We start from the raw sequence: 24714 nt of genomic DNA, 5'->3' as shown, positions 1-24714 counted from the left end.
AAGATAAGAGTGTTATTGAGCTTGTGTGGGAGATTTTGAATGGACAGGTAGTGAAATTAAACCCATATTGGGGGGCGAGAAGGCCAAATTACTTTCTCACTGTGCACTCTCCTCAAGGAGTTCATTAGCAACTTTGTCCACTGTTTCTTTCATTCATTGACTTAGTCAATAGTGTTTGTTGGCTAATTACCCGAGTTAGGATCACAGAAATGATTTATTTCTTTTTGGCTGTGAAGTGGAAGATACAAATGCAAAGGGAAAGCAGTGCTTCTACTTATGCAGAGAAGGCAGGAATGCATGTTCATTTAAATTCTGTGATCATAGCCTACTCATCTTCCTATCTGGGAAGTTAAAAAAAAATATTTATAAAATGCTATGTCCTTTCCTTTGCTGGTCCTTCAGTGAACAGTTGAACCAGGCATTTTTCTCACATCAATTATAAGTCCCCAAGCCCTGAAGCAGCCCCAGGAAAAAACCCTCACCTAAGCCTGTGAGATAGTAAAGTGTGACTGTAGCACTGACACCTTAGGAGGAAGGCAGGTAAAGGGAAAAAAAAACCTTAATAATTCCAATGGCAAATGACAATACAGATCAGCTTTAATTTGCTGAAAGCAGGAATGACATTCTTTGGAATGATGCAAGTCCTTGCTCTCCTCTCCCATTCCTCTTCAGATGATTGACTGATTGCATTTTGACAGAGCAGGTGGAGAGAGTCACGCAGACCCTTTCCTTTCTTATCTGACAGGCTACTGTTCTGTAGGACATTGGCAACCTGGTCTAAATAGTTGTGGATAATTTAATAGACATTGTCTGGGAGCACATACAGCTTCATTAGTAACCACAGTGGTAGTGGATCAAAGGTTGGACTTGATCTCGGAGGTCCTTTCCAGCCTGGCTGATTCTATGATTCGATGATTCTGTGATTAGCTCTTCAGCTCCAGACAGCAGAGCACTTTTCTGGGATTGCTGACCTGCAGCTTCCAGCAGGCCAACACATCCCTCCCTGCTCATAGTCTGATCCCTTTCCTGTGATTCAGGACATAGTGCAGGCTTGTTGAGCCTGCCATGCCCTATGACTTTTGCCGTCCCTGTTTGTGATGGTAATCCATGGCAAAGATTGTAGCAGCGCTCTGAACTGGATTTGTCAGGAAACTGGGATTTGTTCAGTTAGAGTGGGGATGAGTACTGATGATGTCCTTTACAAACTGTATGAGTTAGCAATTGTCAGCATTAGAAATTCTTCACTAGGGAATATGCTGTAGTCTCTCATCTCTTGAAAGGGATAAAACCCAGACTCTTTGTACAAATAGTGGGTGGTACCCTATTGTTTCAGTCTCCTTAATATTAAATCATAACCTGCCTGATCCATGGTTCACAAAGGCATAGATTATATTTTCCTCACGGAATACAATAACCTCAAATATCCAGTAGCTGTGCCACAGTCTGGACAAGGTCCAAGCACAGGACCATGTATCATTTATCACACTGACATGGTCTGTGCAGGCTACCCCAGGCAGCCTACCCATCTATGGCTAGGTATGTTAGCAGGTGCTCTGTTTTCTTTGTACCATGCACAAAGAGAAAAACTAACACAGCCAAGAAAAAGATCCAATAAGGTAGATTAGACATGGCAGCCAGTGCCTGCTTTTGAGCTCATCTCAGTTTTACTTCATGTCTTTATTGACTTATTTTTATTCAGGATAATGTGACTTCTCCCTACCCATAAGATGCTGAGATCACAGTCCAGAGACTTGATAATTTATCACTGCTCATCCCTCTGTCTTATTTAGAGCCATACTAGATGCCTGGTTGACTGAAAAAAGAGCTTTCTGGGGAAAGTAAAGATTCATGTATGTTCATATTCTTATCAATAAACTTCCTCTCAACGGAAGCCCTAAAGAGTGGCCTCTTGGGAATTGAGTTAGCAGCAATATGAACATGGAGAGTTGTTGCAAGGTCTTTACATTACCAGAGATCTCACTGCCAATCCTTTTGCTGTGTATGGGCAGACAAATGTAGAAGAAAAAGAAAAAGGCAGCTCCTGTCCTGAGGAGCTTGTACTCAAGCTCACAGGAGTAGACCCATTCACATTTCTGCTCTTCTACCACAAACCATGTGGTTGAAACCTTCTTGAGGGCCTTGCTCATGGGTGCTGTGCCAAGTGCCATGGTGTTGGTATCCATGTTGATGATGACCTGACAGGCAGTGGCAGGGAGACAAAGCTATATTGATGAAAGTTGAACAATTGAGGCTTTTACTGATTGGGCTCAACCAGCTGAGGAGCAAGCAATTCCATTTTCCTAGAGAATGTGAAACCTGTATAAAACCACTAGGTACCTCATTCTTGATCCAACTTCCTTGGCTTCAGCCTGTCAAGGCTGCTTGATGGAGAAGAGAACAGTCTGGATTCTCCCAAATTCCACCTGACAGTCTAAAGATACCCACTTTGGGTCAGAAAAAGGAGCTTAGTTATTACAGTGGTAATCACAGCATAAGAACCAGTCTAGAGCAAAGCAGATAAGTACTGATTGCAACACCCAAGTTTCATGTCACAGCATAAAATGAAGGAGATGGGAAGGCTTGTCAAATATGCCACTCTGATTCTCCCTAGAGGATGCTAGAAAAAAAAATTCTCATTGAGCCTTAGAGAATTTGCCATAGCCTGGGAAGTTTAGAAGGGATAGAGAATACAGAAATGTGCCTGCATGCTCTGTGTAATTGAGATGGTATATGTATAAAATGTTTATAAACAGCTGTAGAACTCATTGCCACGGAAAGTTATTTAAAGATGAGAACTTGGCAAGACTCAAACAGCTTATGTATTCCTGAGGATAATGTGAACAAATCTGGATATTCTTGTTATTCACAATAAAAATATTGAAAAGGATGTTAAACTTCATGCTTTGGGGCTCAGAGATCAGGATAAGACCTAAAGTGAAAGAGACAGATTATCTCACACCCCCGCTCACTTGTGTATCTTCCTTCAGTGCATGCCAGTCTCCCTGTAGAGCTGAAAACTGAGCGCTGAAGGAAGCAGAGACAGAGAGCTTTCTGAAAGTATGAGATTTAAGAAGGCCATATCATTCACACTGGGCAACTTTGATCATTATGTCCTGTGTTTGCTTGCTTTTCATTGCTAAGTCCAAAGCCTTGCTACTTCGCTTTGAAGTAGCACAGGAAAAGCCAGTTTATGACCACAGAAAGTAACAAACAGAAAACCCTCATCCAGAGTCACCAAAAGTCAACCCTGTGGGTAATAGGTAGTGATGAGTGGGAAGTGGATTTTCTGGTTATCTAAACAGTTTGGATTTTTCTCACTTCTCTGCTGCATTCCTAAAAACCTCAGTAAAACAGTTGTGGAGAGGAGTGTTGTTTTGAGAGGCTAAGGGTGAGGTTTTTTGTTTGCATTTGGTGGGGGTTTTGTGGAGTTATTGTGCCAGCTCTTCTCATGTCACAACCTTCTCCCCACGTAACTGTCTCTGCCTCATCAGGAAGTTTAAGATTCAGAAGGTATTTGTTTGACCCTGCATTTTAGAATGTTGGGCGGGCAACTGATGATTTTTTAACCAGGTCTCCTTTTCCTCCTTTTTTTTTTCTTGCATCCTCAAAATACTCTCTGGTAAAAATGTGGTCTCATCTTCCACAGAGACCTTTCATTTGCCTCTTAAACACTCCTAGTTTGTTTTAGCACACTTTCTGAGATGTCTTTTTCTCTCTTGATCTAGTCTTCATCTTATCCAACATAAAAAAAAAAAGGAAGAGGATGCTGGCTCACAAAGAGCCTGGGAAACAAGCCAAACTTTCAACTTTTTCAGGTCTTCTCCAGAAGGCATCCAAAGTTGTTTCAACCTCTATTTGCTTCCCACTTACACTTGCTCCACATTTCTTATATTTTTAGAAGTCTGCTTTTCTTAGTGCCCACAATCCAGATCCCCCACCTCCTTCCTCACCTGTAACAAACTTAGGTTGAGAAGGTGCTCTTTCATTTTGCTTTCTTCCTTCTACACCCAGAGACACATACACTGCATGGAGATCACTCCTGTTGTAGTAATGCCCCATTTGGTTACTGTGGTCTGTGATGCTGTTTCAGTACAATCACTGTTGATGCATGAAACATACATTTTTTTAACAGCTTTGATTTCTCTCTCCTGTCCCAGGTCATAGAGGGAGAGCAAAGCCTCATGATTATTTTGGCGTTTCTGGGGAACAAGCAAATACAGCTGCTGTGTAGAGGAAATTTACTCTGCTGTTTCAGCAGTGGTTGGAGGGGAACATGTGGAGTGCTTGGCTGCTCCACCTCTGGCAAAATTTTCTGTGCTGTTGCTGGCAAGATGTGGCAGTTGTGTACCCAGTTAGTGGCCTTCCTGCCACATAATAATGTTGCTCTTTACAGCAAGTTGGAGTCTGGATAGAGTTACTTCCTTTTTTCCTTCTCCCAGATGGATACCAATTCTAGTCGGTCATGCTGGTAAAGTCTTTTCCATGGCATTTTAAAGGCTGAGCTGGATGGTGTCCATATGAAAACTTTCCTTCACCTACAGAAAAGCAGAATTTTTTCAGCTCATTGCATGCTGTAATACTGCTGTCTGTGCAGTGCTGTACAGTCTGCCCTCAAGATTAGTGCTGTATCTCTGCCTTGAAGGTTAGTGCTTCTCAATGGGCTGTTTGGTAAGGTCATTCAGGAATAGCTAGTTGCTTTCCCTCCCCTACCTCCATCAGCCAGTCTTGAAGGATCCCGGAGGGCTAGATGTGGGAGTGAAAACTGAGTACCCCAGAACATGAGAATTCAAAATCTTCCATAATTAATGATGACAGAAAAAGGAAGTGCCATACACTGCCACAAGTCAGATCTCAGCAGCAGGTTACTGAACCTTACCAATTCTCTGTCTTTCCCACCATCCCAAACCCATTATCAGTACTTTTTTGTCCTGATTAGAATTAAAAGAGGAGAGATCTGCTAGGCCTGCCATTCTTAGCATTGTAGATGGAGTCTACCTTGCCCTCCTTCTCTGCCAGCCTTTCTTGTGCTCCAGACATGCCATTGAGCACTCTTGTGCTCAATTGTCCTATACCTGTATAGTCAACTACAGCAAAACAGATTGTTATTGAGTGCAAGACACTGATGGGATGTGTGTGTGTTACTGTGTCTCCCTCTAGTGATCTGAACTCATGAGTCTGCTGTGGGTCTTTCGTGCTTGGAGCTGCTCGTTTGGTGATAGAGCTTCTCTGGGTTCACAGGGGTAAAGGGCAAATATTTTAGGACTGGGTCCCATTCACTCTGCCATCTGGAGGTCATATTCCCCACTGGCAACTCCATATTTGCAGCTGTAGTTTGCATCTGAAAATTTAAATGTGCTTGTAAAGATGCAGAGAAGGTTGAGTGTGAATTAAAGAGAGAAAAATTTCATAGCATGTTAAATTGAATACTTTCAATTCAAACATCCTTAAGAAAGTAGCCTTAAGAAGAAAATGGAGAGGCTGCATTTTTTTTTCCCTTGTAGCTGTAATCTATAAGTAGTTTTACTTTAGGCAAGCATATTTCTCACTTTCTCTTCACAGTAGGAGAGAGACAAACTAATAAAAAGAGAAAGTTAAAGTAGTAGCTTATAGCTGGTCCTTGCTTCTTTTTTTTTTTTTTAATTTAAAGAAAGAGACTTCACCATTTTGTTATTATGCTGTTATGTGACTACAGCTGCTCTCAATGGCTTCACTGACTTCAGTGTCTGGTATATTCTACACTGGAGCCAGACCTATTGTCTTCTCTCTTCTGAGGACCCCAGTGAGCATGGAGGACAGCATCTTCTGCAGCACATGGGTCCTGCCAGGACACTGATGTCTGGAGGGAGTTTCCTGTACAGCCCCAAAGGCTTCACCCCTTCACCACCAAAGCATCTCTTGCACAATTATCTAACTGTCTCTTGCCTCTGCTTCCACCCCCATGCCGATCTCACTGATGAAGCTGCATGGCTTCTATATTTCAGCTCTAGTGATAGCTGGAAAATAGTGAGAGAGAGAACAGAGGAGTGTAGGGAGAAGCAGGATTATTTGCAAGAATCTCCTGTATACAGAGATAGACCTAGGGCAAAGAAAAAGCCAGCTTTAGGGGCAAGACATCCTGAACCTGCTTGCCATTACAACTACAGCAAGGTCAGAGGTCACTCAGCCTCCTGTGGTGTGGAGCTTTTCTCCCAGGTCTGAATTCAGCTGTAGTGAAAATGGGAGTCTCCCAGCTGAAGGCAGTGAGCTATTTTGGTAACATAAGGCTGCGATAGGCCCTGGTGAACACTCGTGTTCTGTTTTCTTCCTCAGCCTCCTTTCTGAGCATTTCAGAAATGTGTCTTCAGAACATCCTCCCCTTTCCTGTCTGAAGAAAAACATGAGAGACCAAAAACATGATTCAGGGATTTTATTTTTGGGGGTGGAGGTGCATGTTCAAAAGCTTTGTTCTTATTTCTTTCTTATGATTCTCATTTTCTTTCTTATTTCTTCTTCAGATACTCTTTCTTTCTGAACAGCACCTGAAAAATATGACTCTTCTCATGTACTCTGCATTCTTTCATGCACTGGCTGAACAAATCATCCTTTCTCATAAACTCACAGTGAGTGCCCACCGCAGTGTTACTGCAGCACGGGAGCAAAGCAGGGGGGCTGGGAGGGATTGGTGAGTCCCAATCCAGGAAAGCAAGAGCTGCTCTCTGATGCAGCCTTTGAATTTCACGCCCAGTTTGGAGTGACTTGAGCCGTTGTAAAGATAAGCATATCCTGCCAAAGGATCAGCACAAGCTGCAAGCAAGAAAAGTGTAATGGAGGTATTGATGACCTGGGAAAGACATTGATTATGAGAGATTTCAGTTGTTGTATCGACTGAGGGCTGTGGCAGATTGGAAGGGTCATGGAGTGAGGACGGGACTGTATCTATGGCACACTTTAGAGCATACTCATAGAGCCCACACCTTGTTCTGTCTTGCGTCCCAGGAAAGGCACCAATGGGAGATGAGATGGCTGCAGTCTGGGGTAGGCAGAGGGAAGAGCGATGCGGCCTCCCAGGGGTTTCTTAGGCTCCTCATAAGAGTGCCTGTGGGTCACTGCCCTGTCATACGTGCCTGGCTGAGAACTGCTGGCAGGATCATCTAATTACAAGCACTGTAATGGTCACCATATGTCATTACCACCATCCTTACCTGCTGTGCAGCCTGTACATTTGTAAAAGCTGCCTGAGTATGCAGGTGCACACTGCTGTATGCGTTATTTGTGAGCATTTTACTGTGTGCTCCTTTGTATGTTGCCCAAGCTGGTGTCTGTCCATCCATTTTACTGCACAAAATGTGCAGCATTTTGATGTTTACCAGCCTTATTCACCAACCTCAAAGGCTTGCATTTTCCACCTTAAAGGTAGAACTGTGAAACATAGCAGTAAGCATGAAAAATGAGAGCAGAGTACCTACCATCCTTTGGCTGTGTGGCATGGTTCTGTCCAAAGCCTGCCTGTACCTAAAGTATAGCTGCATGACAGGGACAGAGAATTAGTATTTTTGAAGTCAGTCATGCTAGGAGACAAAACTTCAGAAGTTCCCTGAGCTGCAGAAGATCAGGTCAGGCTCCAAACTCTGTAACTCCAGCCTCTCGTGCTCACTTGTATCTATTGCATTTATCTCTGCTGTACTTGGGTATCTTCCAAGCAAATAAATAATTGGTTCCTGCTTCTATCTTTCCTTCTGCCCAAGGGACCTGAAGTTAATTTGTGCTGACTGTTAGGCTTTGGGTATGTGGTGGGTTGACCTTGGCTGGATGCCAGATGTCCACCAAGCCGCTCCATCACTCACCTCCTCAGCAGAATGGGGGGAGAAAATAAGATGGAAAAAGCTTGTGGGTCAAGATAAAGGCAGTTTAATAAAGCAAAAGCAAAGGCCACTCACAGAAGCAAAGGAAAACAAAATATTTATTTTCACTCTCTGCTTGCCACCAACAGGCGATGTTCAGCCTCTTCCCAGGAAGCAGGGCTGTAGCACACGTATTGGTTTCTCCAGAAGACAAACATCATAATAATGAATGCCCCTACCCATTTCTCTTAGCTTTTATTGCTGAGCAAATGCCATATGGTATGGAATATTCCTTTGGTCAGTTTGGCTCAGTTGTCCTGGCTGTGTCCCCTTCCAAGATTTCACTTACCCTTAGCATACTGGTGAGGAGGAAATGTTGGCGAGACAGCCTTGATGCTGTGCCAGTGCTCCTCACCAGTAGCCAAAACGCTGGTGTGTGTTATCCACACCTTTCTAGCTCCTAATGCAAAGCACAGTGCTATGAGATCTGCTGTGGGAAAAATGAACTCCATTTCAGGCAGACCCAGTACAGGGAAGAGGCTGCTATTGTAGAAGGAAATCAGGCCATATATATGTAGATGTTCCTTGCACTGTGAAATTCTAAGTGCCCCCATTTTCTGTGGGGAGAACTACAACCATTTGACTTCTGTGAGGAGGATTCCTTGTAGCTCTTGGGAGCTTTCCAAGAGGCAACACAGAGAAGCTAATGTTTCCTAGATACTCCTCCTGCAAGCTCCATCTTGGATGCCTGGAGCTTCATTTCACTTGAGTGAAATGCAGACCTATGGAGAGCCAATTCACTCCATGCAAGGGATGGGTCTTGGAGTTCATGCCCAAAGCAGAGGTTTTAAGGGAGTTGGGGACAAAGAAAAGTCACATTTGCCATGCAGCATCTCCTGTATGAGACCCGGAGAAGATGAGGGAAGGAGACTGTTAACTTGAACAGACAGAAGTAATTAGAGGAGTAAAATAATAGATTAATGAGCAGCCAGTGTCAGGGGAACTTATTAATTATCAGTAGAGGATTTCCTTCAATGTGCACTCTGGCCCAGGGCGTGCAAGATAGCAACCAAAACTCAAGCCCCATTTAAGGAAGCTACTAAGGAATTAGCAGCATTGGATGTCTGGAGAGCGATAGCAGGAGCTGACTTAAATGCTTCCGTTGAATCTCATGTTCTGTGTGGTTCAGGTAATGGCTGGGGATGAGGGGGATCTGGGAAACACTAGATTGTATCTAACCAGTGTTAATAATGGCTCAATAAAAATGCTCTGATAAGAACACATTAAAGTTGCACAGTTAAGCACTCACAAGCCAGGTAAGGTGAGACTTCAGGTTACAAATGCGCCCTTAACTCTTCTCCTGCTGAGGGTACCTTAGCAGGCAGCCTCTAATTAAGGGGCATTGGGCTATTGCCCAAGTAATATGTCATAACATCAGTTAAAGCTCTCTTCAGCTTTGGACAGGTGCACAGAGTGTCTTGCAGTACTGTGGTTTTGTCTGTGTGTGCCTGGTGAAACAGACTCCATTTGAATTATGGTACTGAGAATATTGCATTCATTGTACTGGAACAAAGCATGGTGGTTTAGAACATGAGGTCCATTTAGACTGTTAAGATACACGGCAACCCACCACCCATTCTCTCAGGTCACCATTTGACATGTCAGAAAGCAGTAGTTTTGGAAGATGTTGACATTTGGGGCAAGTTGTGTTGAAAATGGGGGTTTCCTTCCTAGGGACTGATTTCTACTCCTTTAGCTCAACATATTGTGTTTTTTATGTAGTTGCCTTACTGAAGCATTCAGACTGTTCACAGAGTGAGATGGTACCCTGTCCCACAAAATAATGCCTCTTTTCTATCACCTAGGAGTTAACTGTTCATATATTAATGTATTTTCCATTTACCACTCCTACATTTATAACTCTGAGTCTCACTGCATGTACAATGGCTGTGATATAATGGGAAAAAGAGAAAATGTAAAGGGGAAATTTCTTCTTGGGGAACACTGCAGAAGCAAATGGGTTCAATGGTTTTAAACCAGACATCATAGATCTGACATCCTTCCTTAACATTGATGCCGAGTCGTTAGCCTGCCCACTGAACACAGAGTTCTTTGAGGGGCGGCCAACCTTTCTGCTGTGTAAGTCCTTGAGTAAAAACCTCTGTCCTTCCCTGCATACCCTGCAGTAGTCTGAGATTTCTCAGAAGCCACTGTCCATGTGTCTGTCGAACACAATCTGCAGCACCTCCTGCTGCCCCACTGCTCATCCTTGCAGCTACACAGGGAGGCCTGCTTTGGTTGCATTTGAAGCAAATATTCAGCACTGTTCTACCATGAGCATTGTCAAATCTGTTGGGCATCATGCGAGCTGGGGTGCAGACTTGCATATGAGTTTGAGAGTATCTAAACCAGTTCAGATGCCCTGAGCTTTATTTTTTGCATTTTGGATCACTGTCTAAAGAACAGATGGGGTAACAGGAATGGCAAAGGCAAGGGCAGCAGTTTTAGCAGCAGCCAGAGATCTGTAGATATTTTTAAAGGTTTCCAAATGTGTATTCATCTGTCCTCAGCAAGAAACAATTGCGTAGTGAGAGCTGTCCCTTAGAGGCAGGTGCAGGCTGGTCTGAGTGGAGCAGAAACTCATCAAGGGGGTTACATATGAAAAGGAAAGGTCACATAAGCCCAGGTGGCCCTGCAGGAGACAGACAAGGTGGCCACAGTGGGAACAGATCTTATGTGCAAGGTACAAGAGAACAACTATGAGGAGGAAAGGTAGAGAATTTCATAGAAAGCCCCCAGCACAAGGAAACATGCTGATTAATTTCCACAGACCTGCACAGATCTGAAGCGAGATAAAAATTTCCTCACTCAGAGACTTTGGGGATCACTGAGCAGAGTTTGTTTAAAAGAAATGAGCTTCATCTGAGAGGTTTAGCAACTTGTGCTAATGAGAGTCTGTCTGTCAAACTTAAGTGGCATCAAGTGGCCCAGAACAAGGGCTCTTGGGCGTTAAATGGTTCCTACCAAATACCAAGCCCATTACCATGATTGGCTGTTGTAGCCCTCTAAACGGCAAAAGTGATTAAATTGGTCGTTATGAAACACTAAAGATGCATAATTATGAAAAATAAGGTTTGAGTAAGAGGAGAGTTCATCTCTCTGGATGCTTTGTATCTCAAGAAGGAATCAATGTAGAAATGTTTTAAAAGCATCCAAGGGTTGCCCTGTGTCTGGTTTTCTCTTGACAGTCTGGGAATCATGAATGTGTTTGGAAGTGAAGGTGTTTCTCCAGTCTCTAGGCTGATATAAGAACTGGAGACTGAATGTCCCAAAGTCCCCCTCTCTGCATAAGATTGTGTTTCATTGTCCAGTCTCTCCCTCCTGTTTGCTAAGGTGAGGTCCAGTGCATGACTTTCCTTGATCACCTTGGCTCATCAGGCACTCTTGCCTTTTCTGGGAGGGAGGGATTTATCTCCTCAGGCAGTGCTGCAGACATGACACAGGCACGTTTTCTTCTTCTAGGATACCCTCAGGTGTTCCAGTGGGCTCTTCTCCATGCCATGGAGAGAGGCTTTCTGGGAGGCAATTTAACAAAGGTTTATTGCAAAAATCAAGTGTTAGGCTTTTGGTCACTGTGTACAAGAGGACAGGGAACAGTGAGTATCCATGGAACTCTATGCAAGTGAGCGAGGAGGTTGAATAAAGAGTTGCAGAGCCATTACACATTGTTGAGCATAGGGTGTTGTAGTTGTGTTGGGGGAAAGGGTTGTGAAAAACAGGAAGTCTTTTGCTTTCATAGCAGCTCACTTTCCTATTGTTGGACAACTCTAAGGGTGAGACCAGCGCTTTGCACACTTCCTGCTCTCTCACATCTGCCTCCCAGCTGTGCCAGTACCTCTCACTGTTGCTTTGGAGCACCTCTCAAATGTTTTTATCCCATTAAAAGCCTGGAATAGCAACAGGCATAGAGCAGAATATAAGCATAGAGTTTCTCTGGCACAACTACTCAACTCAGACTTCCTAAAGCTTTAATGTTCCTAGTTTGCACAGACCTTCAGCAGAAATAGATTATTTATTCATTTTACTCTCCTTTTAGTTATCTCACCCTTTGGTGCTACCCCAGCCCTAGAAGAGTTTTACAGCCTCTTTAGAAAGAGTAATAGTGGTGGTGAGTTATTTCAGCCTCTGGGGCCCTCTGCTCTCCTTGGGTTGCTGCACTTCTCTCTAGGAGAGCACTAACTGAGCCACTGAGCCAAGTCCTTGTTTCTCTTGTCAAAACTAAGTGGTCACTAGGGATATGCTGGTATTTACATTCTGTTACTCCTGCATGAGATGTGTAATGTGCTAGCAGATCCTATCTGAAACTCTGCTGACCATTCATCTCCCTCATCTGTCTGTCTGCTCACCTTCCTTCCTTGTGTGACAGCTGATGTTGAATATCTTTCAGGAACTTGATTTGTTTGTAGATCAAATGCCTTTAAGAAATGATCAGACATTGCTTGGTATCAGAGTATGTCATTTAAGGCAGTAGTCACTTTTAAGAAAATACTCTGTGTGTGTGTCATTTATGGCATTATGCATATCCCAGAAGACAAGTAGTGTCATCTGCATGTTTATGTGAGACTGTGTGAGCCATCTAGTCAGCTGATTTGCCATATGAAGTTGTCTTTTCCCCAGCACGCCTGTGGCTGTTGTAGTCAAAATAAAATGTACCATGTCTTAAATGGAAAGCTGACTATCTCTGCCTTTTGAAGGGGCTGCACTCTTCACAAAGATAAAGTTAGAACATACCTCTTGGCACCTACCTGTGTCTCCAAACCTAAGGCAAACTTGATCTGTCTGAAAAACTACTTGTGCTAATTTAAACAGAGTTAGATGCATCCTGAAAAGTTTCAGACCATTCTTGAGGTGCTGATCAGAGGACAGCCTGTGAAAATGATTTGATTTCAATCCTTAGATGTTTTTCTAACTTTTTTTCACGGTTTCTGGTAATTTACGCATAGTTGTTGGCTTAAATCCTCAGCTGTACTGGAAATGATTATTCTCTGTAAGGGTGAATATTTTCACAAATTCTGGCCATGGGAATGCAGAAGTGTTTCATTGTTGCAGCTCTCTTCCAGAAAACACTGTGACCACTGTAAGGTTCTTTGCCCACACAGTAGTTTGTAGGCATTAAAAAAAATGTCAACATTTAAATTCTCCTGAAATTATGAATAAGTTTGTCTAAGACCTCCCATATTATTGACCTAACTTGTGCTAAAATATAAAAGGGTTGTGGTTGCCATTGTCTGTGGACTTGACACTATGGGTGTTTTTATTGGGACCCAGATCACTTGAGGATTAAGCTTTCTCACTGGAAATACTTCTTAGCAGAAAAATAAAATTAGCCCAGATGCCTTGAAGGCCTTAATTTGTGTTCAGGGAACAGTTTTTCAGGAAAGTATGTACTACAGAGCTTGTAGGAGAGAATGAGTCAAAAACTGATCTCAGTTTCACATGTGGAACCTTTTCTCAGCAATCTTTACCACAGAATATAATTTGGCCTATAAGCCCCAACATTAAGCATGTTAATGAGTTGCTCTTGTGATGGCTACTTGTATGACAAACAGTATGTGTGTGGGAAACTCAGTTATATAACCAAAGTGATTTTCATATAATTTGGAAAGGCCTCAAGACCTCCTCAAAGTTTATAGCCTTCGTGGCCAGCATATCAGTGTCTGGAAATTGTACAGGGAATTGTACCTAGTCAGGGAGGTTGCATGTTTCCATCCTAAAAATGAATATACTATTGGCAAACATTGCCCTGTGACTGTGGTCTTACTGATATTTGTTGTTGTTTTGCTGGTCTCTGTCACATCACTCCATGGGGCCAAATCTTTTATATAATCTAGTGGTTATACAATGTCAGTAAATCTAGGAGAGAATGTTGCAAATTCCTATTTCCCCCTCTCAAACCCTAGACTGGAAATTCAATTTTAAGGTTGTAAGTAGAATCCACTTGGACTTGTCTTCTCATTGCTATGGCAAATGGTGTGCATTGTCTTTATGATGATGCAAATAGCTTCACAAGGACACAGCTTTGTTCAAGAGAGTTGGTCAGAACAGATTTTCTGAAAGTGATTTTAAATATAAAAATATTGTCAAAATACAAATTTGCAGCTTGTTAGCCTGCAAACCTAAAAACTCTCTACTAGCTATTGTTTAGTAGACATCACCCTAGTAGAGGTATACCAAAGATATCCCTCTGTTAGTTGATTGTTCCTTTTCTGACCATTTGTAATGCAGGCTCTTTTCTCTCCAGAATTCCCCATGTTAGGAAAAGAAAATGGAGCGAGGTACCCTTGTCAATAGCTCTTCTGTCAAAGCCTGCCTAATTTATATGCAGGCAATAACTAAATGATGCCTGTGGGGAAAGGCAGCAGAGACAGGGCTGGTTGAGCAGTTTTAAGCAGTCCTTTCCCATATGCATTTTTCAGTGTTCTGAAGGCCATTTTAAAAGGTAATTTTGCTTTAAATTCCTGGACTTGCAAGTGTGTGAAGGAGCGGGATTATTAAAGCCATGCAGCCCCCTTAAGTATCTGAAAGAGAGTGCAGCTTGTGCTGAGGAGTTGCACAAGAAGATAAGACATTTGCTGCCTCAAGATGTTGTTCCCTAGACGGGTCTGGCAGTCTCCAAAGTGTTTGTCCTATAAATGTGGTGCCTGGGACAGGGATGTTGCCGGAGTCCCTCCTCGTGCCAGGAGCTGGAAGTTTGGGGGCTATGAAAGTGGAGGAGCGATAGTTGTCAAAGAGCTTGGAGCAGATGCCCGTGGAGGGAAGAAGGCTGCCCTATGTGATGCCTGTCTCAGGCAGGAATCCAGCACACTGACATTTTCACAATTGGCATCCTCGAGGACACTACGAATGAGGCTCCCTCTTCTTCTGCTTCTTTAGGTCATTAAATAAGCACTGCTCTGGGACTTGTCTCTTCTCCTCATATCAACATCAGAAGCCAATATGCATAGCCTCTTACATCCTTTCCCCCCACTCAGTGCTGGCAGCTGTTCTCCCACCCCCTTCCTGCACTTGAGATACCTGCCAGAGTAATGGGATCCTCCTGCAAGCTCTTTAATTGAAAGGAATTTCTGTCTGGCCTGAAGATGTCAGGAGGCTGACGGAGACGTGTTTCTATAAAATGAGGCTTGATCTACAGTGCAACAGGCACTGTCTGGATCACTGAGAATCCTTCACACTCGCTGGCTGCATCCAGCTTTTTGAAGGGGGGCATTAATTAAGGTGCGTCTGTCAGGGTGTGGGTTCTGGAGACCCCTCTGGCTCAGCTGCCAGCTCTCCCCCTGCAGTGTCAGCCTGCGAGGTGCCACTGCTTTCTTTCCACTTGGCGCTTCCCCTTGCCCGCTGTGCCACTTCCATTTCTGATTCCCATCAATTTGAAACAGAGCCCTGCTGACCCTGCTGACCGCTGCTCATACATCTCCCGGCATGGTTAATAATAATGGCCTCTGTGGGAAATGATGGGCTGAGACGGAGAAAGGACATAATGATGCTCTGGCTGGGGTAGGCAGAAAGAGGAAAGTGAAGTGACAGGCAGCTAAACAGCAAGAGAGGGGTGTGATGATAAAAACAAACAAATCTGCAAATGCCTAAAAATCCACAGCAATGGCATCCCTGAAACAAATGGGGAGAGACAAGCTTGAGTCCCTGAGGGAGGGAAGAGGGAAAAAGAGGGAGAGAGAGGAAAGCGACCAGAGAATCGGCCAATAATTGAAATGGCATCAGGGAAGAAAAGAACTGGAAAGCACAGACAGGCTTGGAATTGGCAGGTGGCAAAGAAAGAGGGTGAAAGACAGACAGAGAGAGCATGGAGGAAGGAAGATGCAGATGTAGAAAGCAAAAGGCAAAAATGGGGAAGGTGGCCATGGGGACCAAACCAAAGAAAATGGACACAGAATGGGAAGTGGGGAAGCAAGGAGGGGAAGAGACCCATGCCTAGGCAGAGGGAGGGGAGGGGAACTGAACCAAGGTAGAGGAAGGAGAGAAAACAATGTATTTGGGCTTAGGAAGAGGGAGAAAAGAACAAAGAAGTGGGAGAAAGAGTTAAAGAAGAGCAAATTGAAGAGCCCCAGGCCTATGCCATTAAGGTTCACCAAAGGCATAAAGAACAGGGTTTGAAAACCTGATGGTACCTGCTTCTCCAGAGCTTGGGATCCCAGTGTAAATTCCAGGGAAGTGCATGTCATTTTTGAATAAGCAGAGTTTGACTTGATGGAAAAGCTTTGAGCCCTGCGTTGCAGCCCTACCGCCCACAGCACGCAGCAGGCAGGTTTGTTGTGGGTTTCATCTCCATAGCAATATAATGACCCCAGCACAGAAAGCAGCAGACACCTCTTGGCTGGGCAGATCAGTCACTCCCCTGCTCCATGTTTGCTGGGTAATTGTCCCTAGTGCCTGATGCTATGCTGGAAGGTTGTTTCCTTCTGTTGGTAAAGCAGATCAATGCTGACATCATGCACTGTCAGAGATTTTTCTCTCAGTGCAAACAGTTGCGGCTGCCCCTGGCTCTCATCAATAACCAATTATGCTATCATCTGTGTTTCCTGGCTCATGATTTTTTACCCCCACACAGAGGAAATCAGAGAAGATGGTTAAATTTCCTCTCCATAATTTCTGTCCCTCAGCTGTAGCTGGAATGAAGCTGAGTGGCAGTTGCTGGAACAGGACCGCTTTTGCTGTGCCGAGGGGAGGTTAGCCAAAGCACAGGGGTGAGCTGTGGCCTGTCCAGGCAGAAGTGTGTGGGCAGATCTTTGGAAGGGTTCATCACTCTTCTTAGCTGCTCCCATGCTCAGTAATTGAGGACTGTTTTGCAAGCAATCCTCCATAGTCCTTCCATGAAACACTGGCACTCGTGTCCTGGATTCTGTGCTCATAGCTGTCCCTGCCCTCCTGTGTAACACTGCATAAGCCAAGGATCTTTCTGTGCACCTTTTTTTTTTTTTTCCTGGAAGAATTGTCTCCACAACATCAGCCGTGGGAATTTTAAATTTGTTGTACTTCTAAGGCAGTTCTGGTCTTTTTGATGGAATGGAACAGATATGCATTTATGGTAAGCACATAAATGGATTAGGGTTGGGTTACAGGTGAAAATACATGTACAGATAGGAAGTTTGTTTACTTCAGATCTTCCATAGCATTTGTCAAATTGAGGCAAAAGAATAAGTCTGAAAAGCAACCACAAAAACATCACAAACAGAAAAAAGTATTTTTTAAAGATCTGCATCAGTATTCATGGAACTATTTTTTATTGCTACCCTTTTCCCTAGCTTTTTTTCCAACTCCTTGGAAACCACTCTTACTCCTCCCATCTCTGCCATTTCAGCTTCCACCTATCTTGTGCAGAATGCTCAAATAAGCTCTTGTTATTTTTTCTTCCCTGGAAAAGATGACACTCGTTAGTGTCTAATACAAGTGGTTGTGGCATAGAGAAAAAGAGGGACCTGGGTGAGCCTCCTGGCTGGCATTCAGATGCAGAGATTTGGTTTTCAAGTAGATAATGCTCTCTGAAAACAGGACTGCTGGAGTACATGGGACAATATTGACTGAAGCACAAAACAATTCAGTGGGTGACCTTCATGGTCTTGCGTATGTAGCCAGTCAGGATGCCTGGTGTGTAAATGCCACCCACTCAGTATTCATTTCGTGTGACTCGTAACCAACCTGCACCAGGGAATGGATGAAAGGCAGCATTCAGGTATGTAATATGATTATCAGATGATATATCAGACTGTGATTCCACAAAGCCAAAGGGTCAACAAGACTGGAAAATGTGTTTTGCAGCTTCTGAGATGATAAATTTTTTTAAGATTACCGTGTGCTCAATATAAAATGAATAAATAAATAACATCAAATGAATAGATGTTATGTAACGTGGTTCCCGCCTCTCCTTAGCTGACCAGCTGTCTCCCAGGGAAACTGCTGACTGTGTGGACACCATTGTACATATTTGGTCTGGTTTGTGTTTGCACATATGAAATGAGAGAAAAGTTCTGGCCCCTTCACTGTTTAGGGCGAGAAGAAGAGGGTGGTTCGTTCCCACTGTTTTTCTTAGCCCTTTGAGATGGTGGTCTCTCTTACTGAGATGTCCTTTTGGCAGTCACCATGTCTGGACTCCCAGGGGTGGAGGCAAGGTCGTCAGTCTGTCTGTCAGTCCTGGATCCTCTCACTAGCATGCCTAGAGAAGGTTTTGTGCTGGGCATCTACATCCTTAGCAGCCTGACAAAGGTTTGAGTCAAACCTTTGCCTCACAGAGTAATGCACTTTTTCTCAGGAGTCAGCCTTTACTTGACCTTTGACTGGTTGACCTGACTCCCTCTCATTTGGGAGGATGAGAATGGACACTGTTATGAGGACTGGCTGAAGTTGTGCTGTTTAAAGTTTTAGCAAAACACATTCAACTGTTTTCTCCAGAGAGACTACAGCTGTGGTAATGTTATAAATCATTAACACCAACCTATAAAATAGGTTCCCAGGCGTTTGCACTGCTGCTGTTGATCTCTGATATGAGGAATAGCCTATGATACCAATTCCTGTCTCAAAAGATCATTTGTGTGATCTCACCAGCACTATTGTTCAGGCTGCTCGTGACAAACCACCAGGTTCAAAAAGATGGAGACAACTAGCACAGGCAGAGGGTTTCAGGTGTGTAAGTGGATACAGCTGTCCAAAAAAAGCTGGGAGCCATTATCACAAGGCACCCAGAATAGCTTGTGCTTTAGTCAGTGAGAGCAGCTTTTAAGACAGACACTTTCTTTTCTCACAGCTCAAAGAGTGAATAACAAAAAGTAGTGAATCTCAGAGAAGAGGAATGACCTCTGAATTTTCTCAGAAAAAAAAATGGATCTCTTGAACTGAAGAAAAAAATGTAGCTGGGCTTTGTGAAGAAATATTCCTTACGTTGAGCAAAATTTTAAGGCCAGAAGGATCATCTAATTTGGTTTCATTGTAGCACAGTCCAGAGAACCTAGCATGGCAATTTCTTCATTAAGTCCATAACATCCCTTGGAGTGACAGCCCATCTTTCACACAAGAGTGTAGGTGGCACCACTGTGGCCCTTCCCCATGGCCTGTGCATGCTCCACCAGAGTGCCCAAGCACTATGTCCCCTCTGAAGAGACTCCACTAGACCTGGCATCCTGAGAGCATAGCCCCTTCTCCCCTTCTCCCTTGAACCAGGATTTCTTTACATGGAGAGCTTCACACAACCTGTGGGGTGTATGGAGGAAGCAGGGGAATGAAAGCTAATGAGGTAGAATCTAATCATAGCACTCCTTCATACTCACAAGCTGCTGGTTCTGGGGATGGGCTACCACTGGTCTTTCTTCCAACCTGGCTTGAACTGGTGCACCTTTCCCCCACTGAAATGCTCATGATTGGAGTGCCTTAAGTGAGAGAAGCATAACAGCTTCACTGCACTTAGGACATCATTGTCCAGTTGAAGGACTGGGGAGGAGCCACTTCAGCTGAGGAAAGCATTTATATTCAGCAACTGCTAAAGTGCAGGCAGCTTCCTCCCTGTGGTCCCATAGGGGAGTGAAGCACCTTCTTGCATTTTGCCTGCTCAGGGAAACAGTTTGAATTTCAGAATGTGGACAAGGTAAGGAGAGGAGAAATGGGCAGGTGGTTCCAGGGAATGCACAGCTTTCTGTCCCGCTGCAAATGCTCCAGCATGGCAGCTGTTCTTTCTTACCATTTCAGATGTAACTGGAGAGAGAGGACAAAGCCCTGCAAATAGGTGAGGACAGGAAATCCTAGCCCCGAAGGGTGTCCCATGTAGCCAACAGAAAGCTTCATGTAATGTTTGCAAGTTACAGTGTCCGTTTTAAGTGAATACTAAATGGAGCTGGAAAGGGAACAATCTGACAGGAACATGTGGTTGTGTTTTGGACTATTTCACTACATTAACATGTGTGCATTTTTTGAGAGTCTGACTTTATATCTTCATGTATCTTAACTTTGGAGCTATGGGATCTGCTACAAAAAAATAAATAGAAATTAGGAAAGAAAGTGCAGTTGGGTGTGTGCTGTGCCCTGAAGAGACAGTGATCAGACAGTGCACAGAAAAACAGAAAAAATCAAGAATCTCTCCATCAAGAATGGGACAGACAGGTAGGCTTTGTATAAGTTGGGGAGAAATTTTATATGTTAGATCTTCTGAAGAAATGTTCCTTTGTGTGCAACTAGACTCAACTGATACCTGTTCCAACTTGCTTAAAGGAAAAGGACAACTAGAAAGTATTTAATACTGGGAAATCAAAGGTGGCTCTAGGTTGCCATTCTGGGCTTTTTCTGTCAGAGCTGCCCAACTGTTTACCTTCTGTGAACCATGGTTGTTTGCTTTTGTTATGGGATGGTAGAGAGCAAGGTGCATCCTCTCATATACAGAAAGGGTGATGGATCTCCCTGTCTCACAATAACCTGTAAAAGAGAACACCACTTTGAAATTGTAAAGTGTACTGACTTCTGAAAATTTCGACAAATTTTCTTCTGAATCTTTGGGATGATCTCCACTAGAAGGCAGAGCAAATTGCTTGACTGGATTTCTGTGATCTCACTGGATAGAAGTTGCTATTGTCATGGTTTACTGCTGATACTGCCTACCCATTTATTTGTCATTCAAGGATCTCAGTGTGGTTTACAATAGTGTGCTGTCTGGCTGTCAATCCGTGAGACGGGGAGTCACCAGTTCTGATTCTGTTTCCAACCCTATCCAAATTTGGAGTGTCTATCCAACAAACCTCTTTCCCTGTTAGTGCCTCTGAAAGCAGCGTCTATGCTCTTGCATTTGTGTGGAGCCCACTGATCCCTCAGACAGGACACGTTTCTACTACCTAGCACAGCTGATATGGAATAAGGATGAGCAGGAAGCTATGCTCTTTAGAAGTCCCACCTATTCTTCATAGTTAAATCCAACTGCCTTGGTAGCAGTATGAACTACAAAGAAGTGAGTGGAAGCTCATGGCTATCCTTTGGAAATTGAGATGCTCCAAAGGAGCAGCTCTACTTGAAGGACATGAATAATCTCCCTGTAGCCAGCACAGAGGCACCCTTATGCTTACAGTTGTTCCCTGGGTTTGGGGAGTGCTCTGGACCTCATGGGAGGGAGCATAGCTGGACTTTATGCAGGCAGTTTAAGCCTGATAGGACAAACAGTGAAGACACTGGAGCAAATGGGATAAGCCCAGTTGTACACAGACACATTTAATATATAAGTTCTGTTGGCTTAAGCAGATTCAAATCTCAGGGTTTATATTGTCATTTTTTCCACTGTGTGATAATGCAATTTAGTGGATAGACTTAATACAAATCTGTTAGCTAATTTGGAATTTTTAGGGGAATTGGCAAATTTGGGAATTAATGTATTTTGAAGACTCCAAGCTCATTAAGATTTGGGATTTAGGATAGGCTTGTCACATGTTAGGAAAATGATCTTGAAAGTCAGAAGTAGAAAAGGATGTTCAAGGAGAGATGCATGTTACCATACCAACAGTGCAGAGAGCAGGTGTTGAATGTGTATATGCCCTGTCTCCCAGACCTTCTTCTGACTTTGAGGGAGATGTCTGAGTGGTAAGAAATATGATATATTATTGTAGAGTAATATTTGTAGAACTGAAATTTAAAATCTGTGTCCTACAAATAGTTTTCTGTAACTGAGTAGTGATGGAGAATGCCTGACAACTTGAATAGAACAAGGTGGTCAGTATTCCCACCTGAGGACTTTTTCCTTGCTGCATGGCTACAGATATTCCAGCAAGAGCATTTTGAACAGGCTTACAAGAAGCCTCCAGACTATTCAGGATCATCCTATAGGTGTCTGTCCCAAGAACCATGGGAGAAATTGTTGATTTTAAAAGATTCTCAGTGTTAGCAGAGTTACCATGGCACTAGAAGCTGTTGAAAAGATAGGACAGCATTAGAAAGAAACTTTGGGTCTTTGAAGCAGGGCATTTCTTTCAAATGGTCACCTTCCCTTCAGGTACTAACAATAACTTTGTAAAGCTGTGGGTAGACGATAAACTCTGCCAACTGTCAGTACCATCCCTGGAAAACCTGTTTTTATTTAGGCAGGCCTCTGAACCTAAAGATTCTGGGCAAATGTGGGTTGTAGAATTAGATATGGAACTTTACATTCAATAGATTAAATTTTTCTAATCCCTTGGACTTCCACCACTGCCTCCCCAGGAAAGTGATCAGCATTTATTTGTTGAATGATTAGGTAATAATTGAAAGTGATTAATTGAAAAAGAGAGAATGGTGGCTTTGGAGAAGGAAATGCCTTTGACGGGTAATGAGAAAAAAGCATAAAATCTTCAATCCAGAAATAATGGATTAGATACCCAGAGAAGCAGGAGAGTAACACTCACCTTGCCTTGAGAGAGAAAGCAAAATCACAAAAGGGACTTTTAGCAGGTTGCCATAAAGCTGAACACAGAAACAGTGCTTGGTGGCAGATAAGTGGTGCTTACGTCTATTTTAGGTTAAGAGACATAGTAGAGGTAATTTGTTGTGCGTTGTTTTTTGTTTAATTTTTTTTTTTTTAAGAGGATTAATTTATTTTCTTAAAAGCCATTTCTGGTTTGCAAAATTAAAAATTGAGTATATTCTTTGGTTTTATAATATTTTAAAAAGGAACTTTGAAGAATGTATTTTCCTATATTTTTTTTTCCCCTCATCATTGAATGTGGTAAAATGATAATGCCATATGTATTTTGTGTTTATATATATTTACACTTTTCACTTTCTAATTTTTGGGAACATCTCCATTTCTGAATGAGCTAAAACTTGTCCATTTATTATACAATAACTCCAGAAGTTAAGAAAGCTAGAAAGCTATAACAAAAAAATTGAGTTATAGGAAAAAGCAAAGGTGAAAAAATAGATATGTATGGATTCAGCATCAAATAGAATGAGGAAATGGGCAAAGGGCAGGAGAGAAACACAAAACCGATATGTTTCCATTTTTTTTTAATGAGTATTTTTAAAAATACTTTTGAACTTGTAGCAAAGTTTTCTGCTGAAATAGTTTTCTTTTTGAAAAAAAAGATCATATGAATAGTACATCAGCTGTGGAAAATCAGGTTTTTCAGGAGTACCCTTCAGCTGGAGTATTTCGTCTGTCTGGAGAAGAGGACAACAAGGGCAATCGAGAAGTGTTGTGTGGCCTTCCTATCTGAGAGGCTGCAGTAATTCTGGGAACAAAATGTCTTTAAAAATGTTAAAGGACAGAAACAGGCATTATGGTTTACTTCTACATGTTCCTTGTTCAGAATACATATCTAAGCCCTTCCAGTGTGCATTCAGCTGTGACACGCTCTCTATGCAAAGGTACATGGTATTGAACTAGGTAACAAACCTTATTGTACCTGTGCAAATGTTGAAAATGAAGAGAAAGTGGAGTCTGGAAAAAGAGTACATCAATACAGACATAGCCCTCCTGACTAGGGAAACCCATACCTCAGCAGCAAACTGGGTTTATTGCTAGCCAAAAAAGTATATTTGGAGAAAGATTGCAGCAATAGCAGAACAAATCATTTTAGCATGGCATGGTGGGGCGTGGAATAGGAAACTGAGAATCCTGATGTCTGCTTTTGCATCTGGCATGGAATACATGACCCCATATAAACAGCACCCTTTCTTTGTGCCTCAGTTTCCTCAACCATAAAAAGGTATTAGTTCATCTTTAGAGCACTTTGGGCTGTGTGTCTGATAAGTCCTGTGCAAGAGCTATCCACGAATTATTTATCCTAAATGACAGCACCTCATGTTCGCTTTGCACTTTCCTCTATTACCAGCCCTTTCTTCACTCGTAGTTTTCCTTATTTATGTCTTTGCCTCCCCATTACCTTTGTGTTAAAGCTCGCATCTGCATTGATTTTACATCACTGCACTGTACTGCAGCCATTACAAGTTTACATTTCTGAGAGATCCTTCTGAATCTTTAACCCATTGCTCCAGAGCCCTGACCACAGGATTTCTATCATCAGGTAACCCCAATTGTGCTTATTGTGATGGGGTGTTAACTGACTGGTTACTACCAAGGGAAAGGGCCAAATACAGTGGTGATAACTGTGTTCCTGCAGCTTCTAAGTCACTCCTTCCTGGTGCATATAAGATTTTTCAAAGCAGGACACTGTCGGTATTAAAATAAAGCATTGTACTAACTTGGGAAGGTTGAATGGTGTTTCGTGTTGTGAGGAGACTTCTACTTGTTGGGACATATGAGTCTTTTAAAAAATGAGCTCCCTTGTTCCATTCCTCTGACTTTGTGTTGTTAAATCACCGTATGTGCAGCACACTGGCTTTGTGTGCACTATGGCAGCAGCATTTGCCATTGAGTGTGGAGAGAGCCAAGCATGACAGCCCTGGAGGAGAGGATTTCTGGTTTGCTTTCTGCTCTCATGAACATGGATGCCCAGCACACCCCCAAGCCCACATCAGCTGTCCTGGTAGCTAGACAGAATATAGTTTTTAATTTTTATTTTTTTTGCATCCATTCCTCATCTGCAAAACGTTATAAAAGCACCTCCCTACTTTATTGTGAAACAAAGTTTGCTATAGATAGTATGTTCCTACACATCAGGAAAAGAAGTACTCAGGCATATGAGACTAGTCAATAAGACACTGAAAATATTTACTCATGCACCTAAGGAAGGGTTTACCTCTTAGTTTTTTCAAGGGGTAAGCTCGCTGTTGCAGTTCATTTAGGAGGGGTAATTAGAACATAAAAATTTTATATCAGATCTTTCCTACAGTCTAGCATAACTCGTGAAAGTCTTCCTTCTGCTGACAGGGGTTTTAGGGAGAAGGCCTTATCTCCATGCCTAAACATCAGTCTTACAAAGGC

At 42.9% G+C, this 24714-nt stretch overlaps 1 protein-coding gene and 1 long non-coding RNA gene across 8 annotated transcripts in view; one reads left to right on the top strand and one right to left on the bottom strand.

The window, feature by feature from the left end:
• Positions 1–16020, bottom strand: part of LOC135409196 (uncharacterized) — a 35282-nt gene extending 19262 nt beyond the window's left edge. Inside the window, exons 1-2 of the long non-coding RNA XR_010428087.1 lie at positions 16004–16020; positions 3951–4535 (exon numbers count right to left, since the gene is read on the bottom strand). This is a non-coding gene — a long non-coding RNA (uncharacterized LOC135409196). The remainder of the gene's footprint in view (positions 1–3950; positions 4536–16003) is intronic.
• Positions 1–24714, top strand: part of LSAMP (limbic system associated membrane protein) — a 1003852-nt gene that overhangs the window by 892111 nt on the left and 87027 nt on the right. The gene's annotated exons all lie outside the window — the stretch shown is intronic.

This window comes from Pseudopipra pipra, chromosome 2 (genome assembly GCF_036250125.1).
Source record: "Pseudopipra pipra isolate bDixPip1 chromosome 2, bDixPip1.hap1, whole genome shotgun sequence".
In the NCBI taxonomy this organism is placed as follows: domain Eukaryota; kingdom Metazoa; phylum Chordata; class Aves; order Passeriformes; family Pipridae; genus Pseudopipra; species Pseudopipra pipra.
This window is presented reverse-complemented; position numbering and strand designations above follow the sequence as displayed.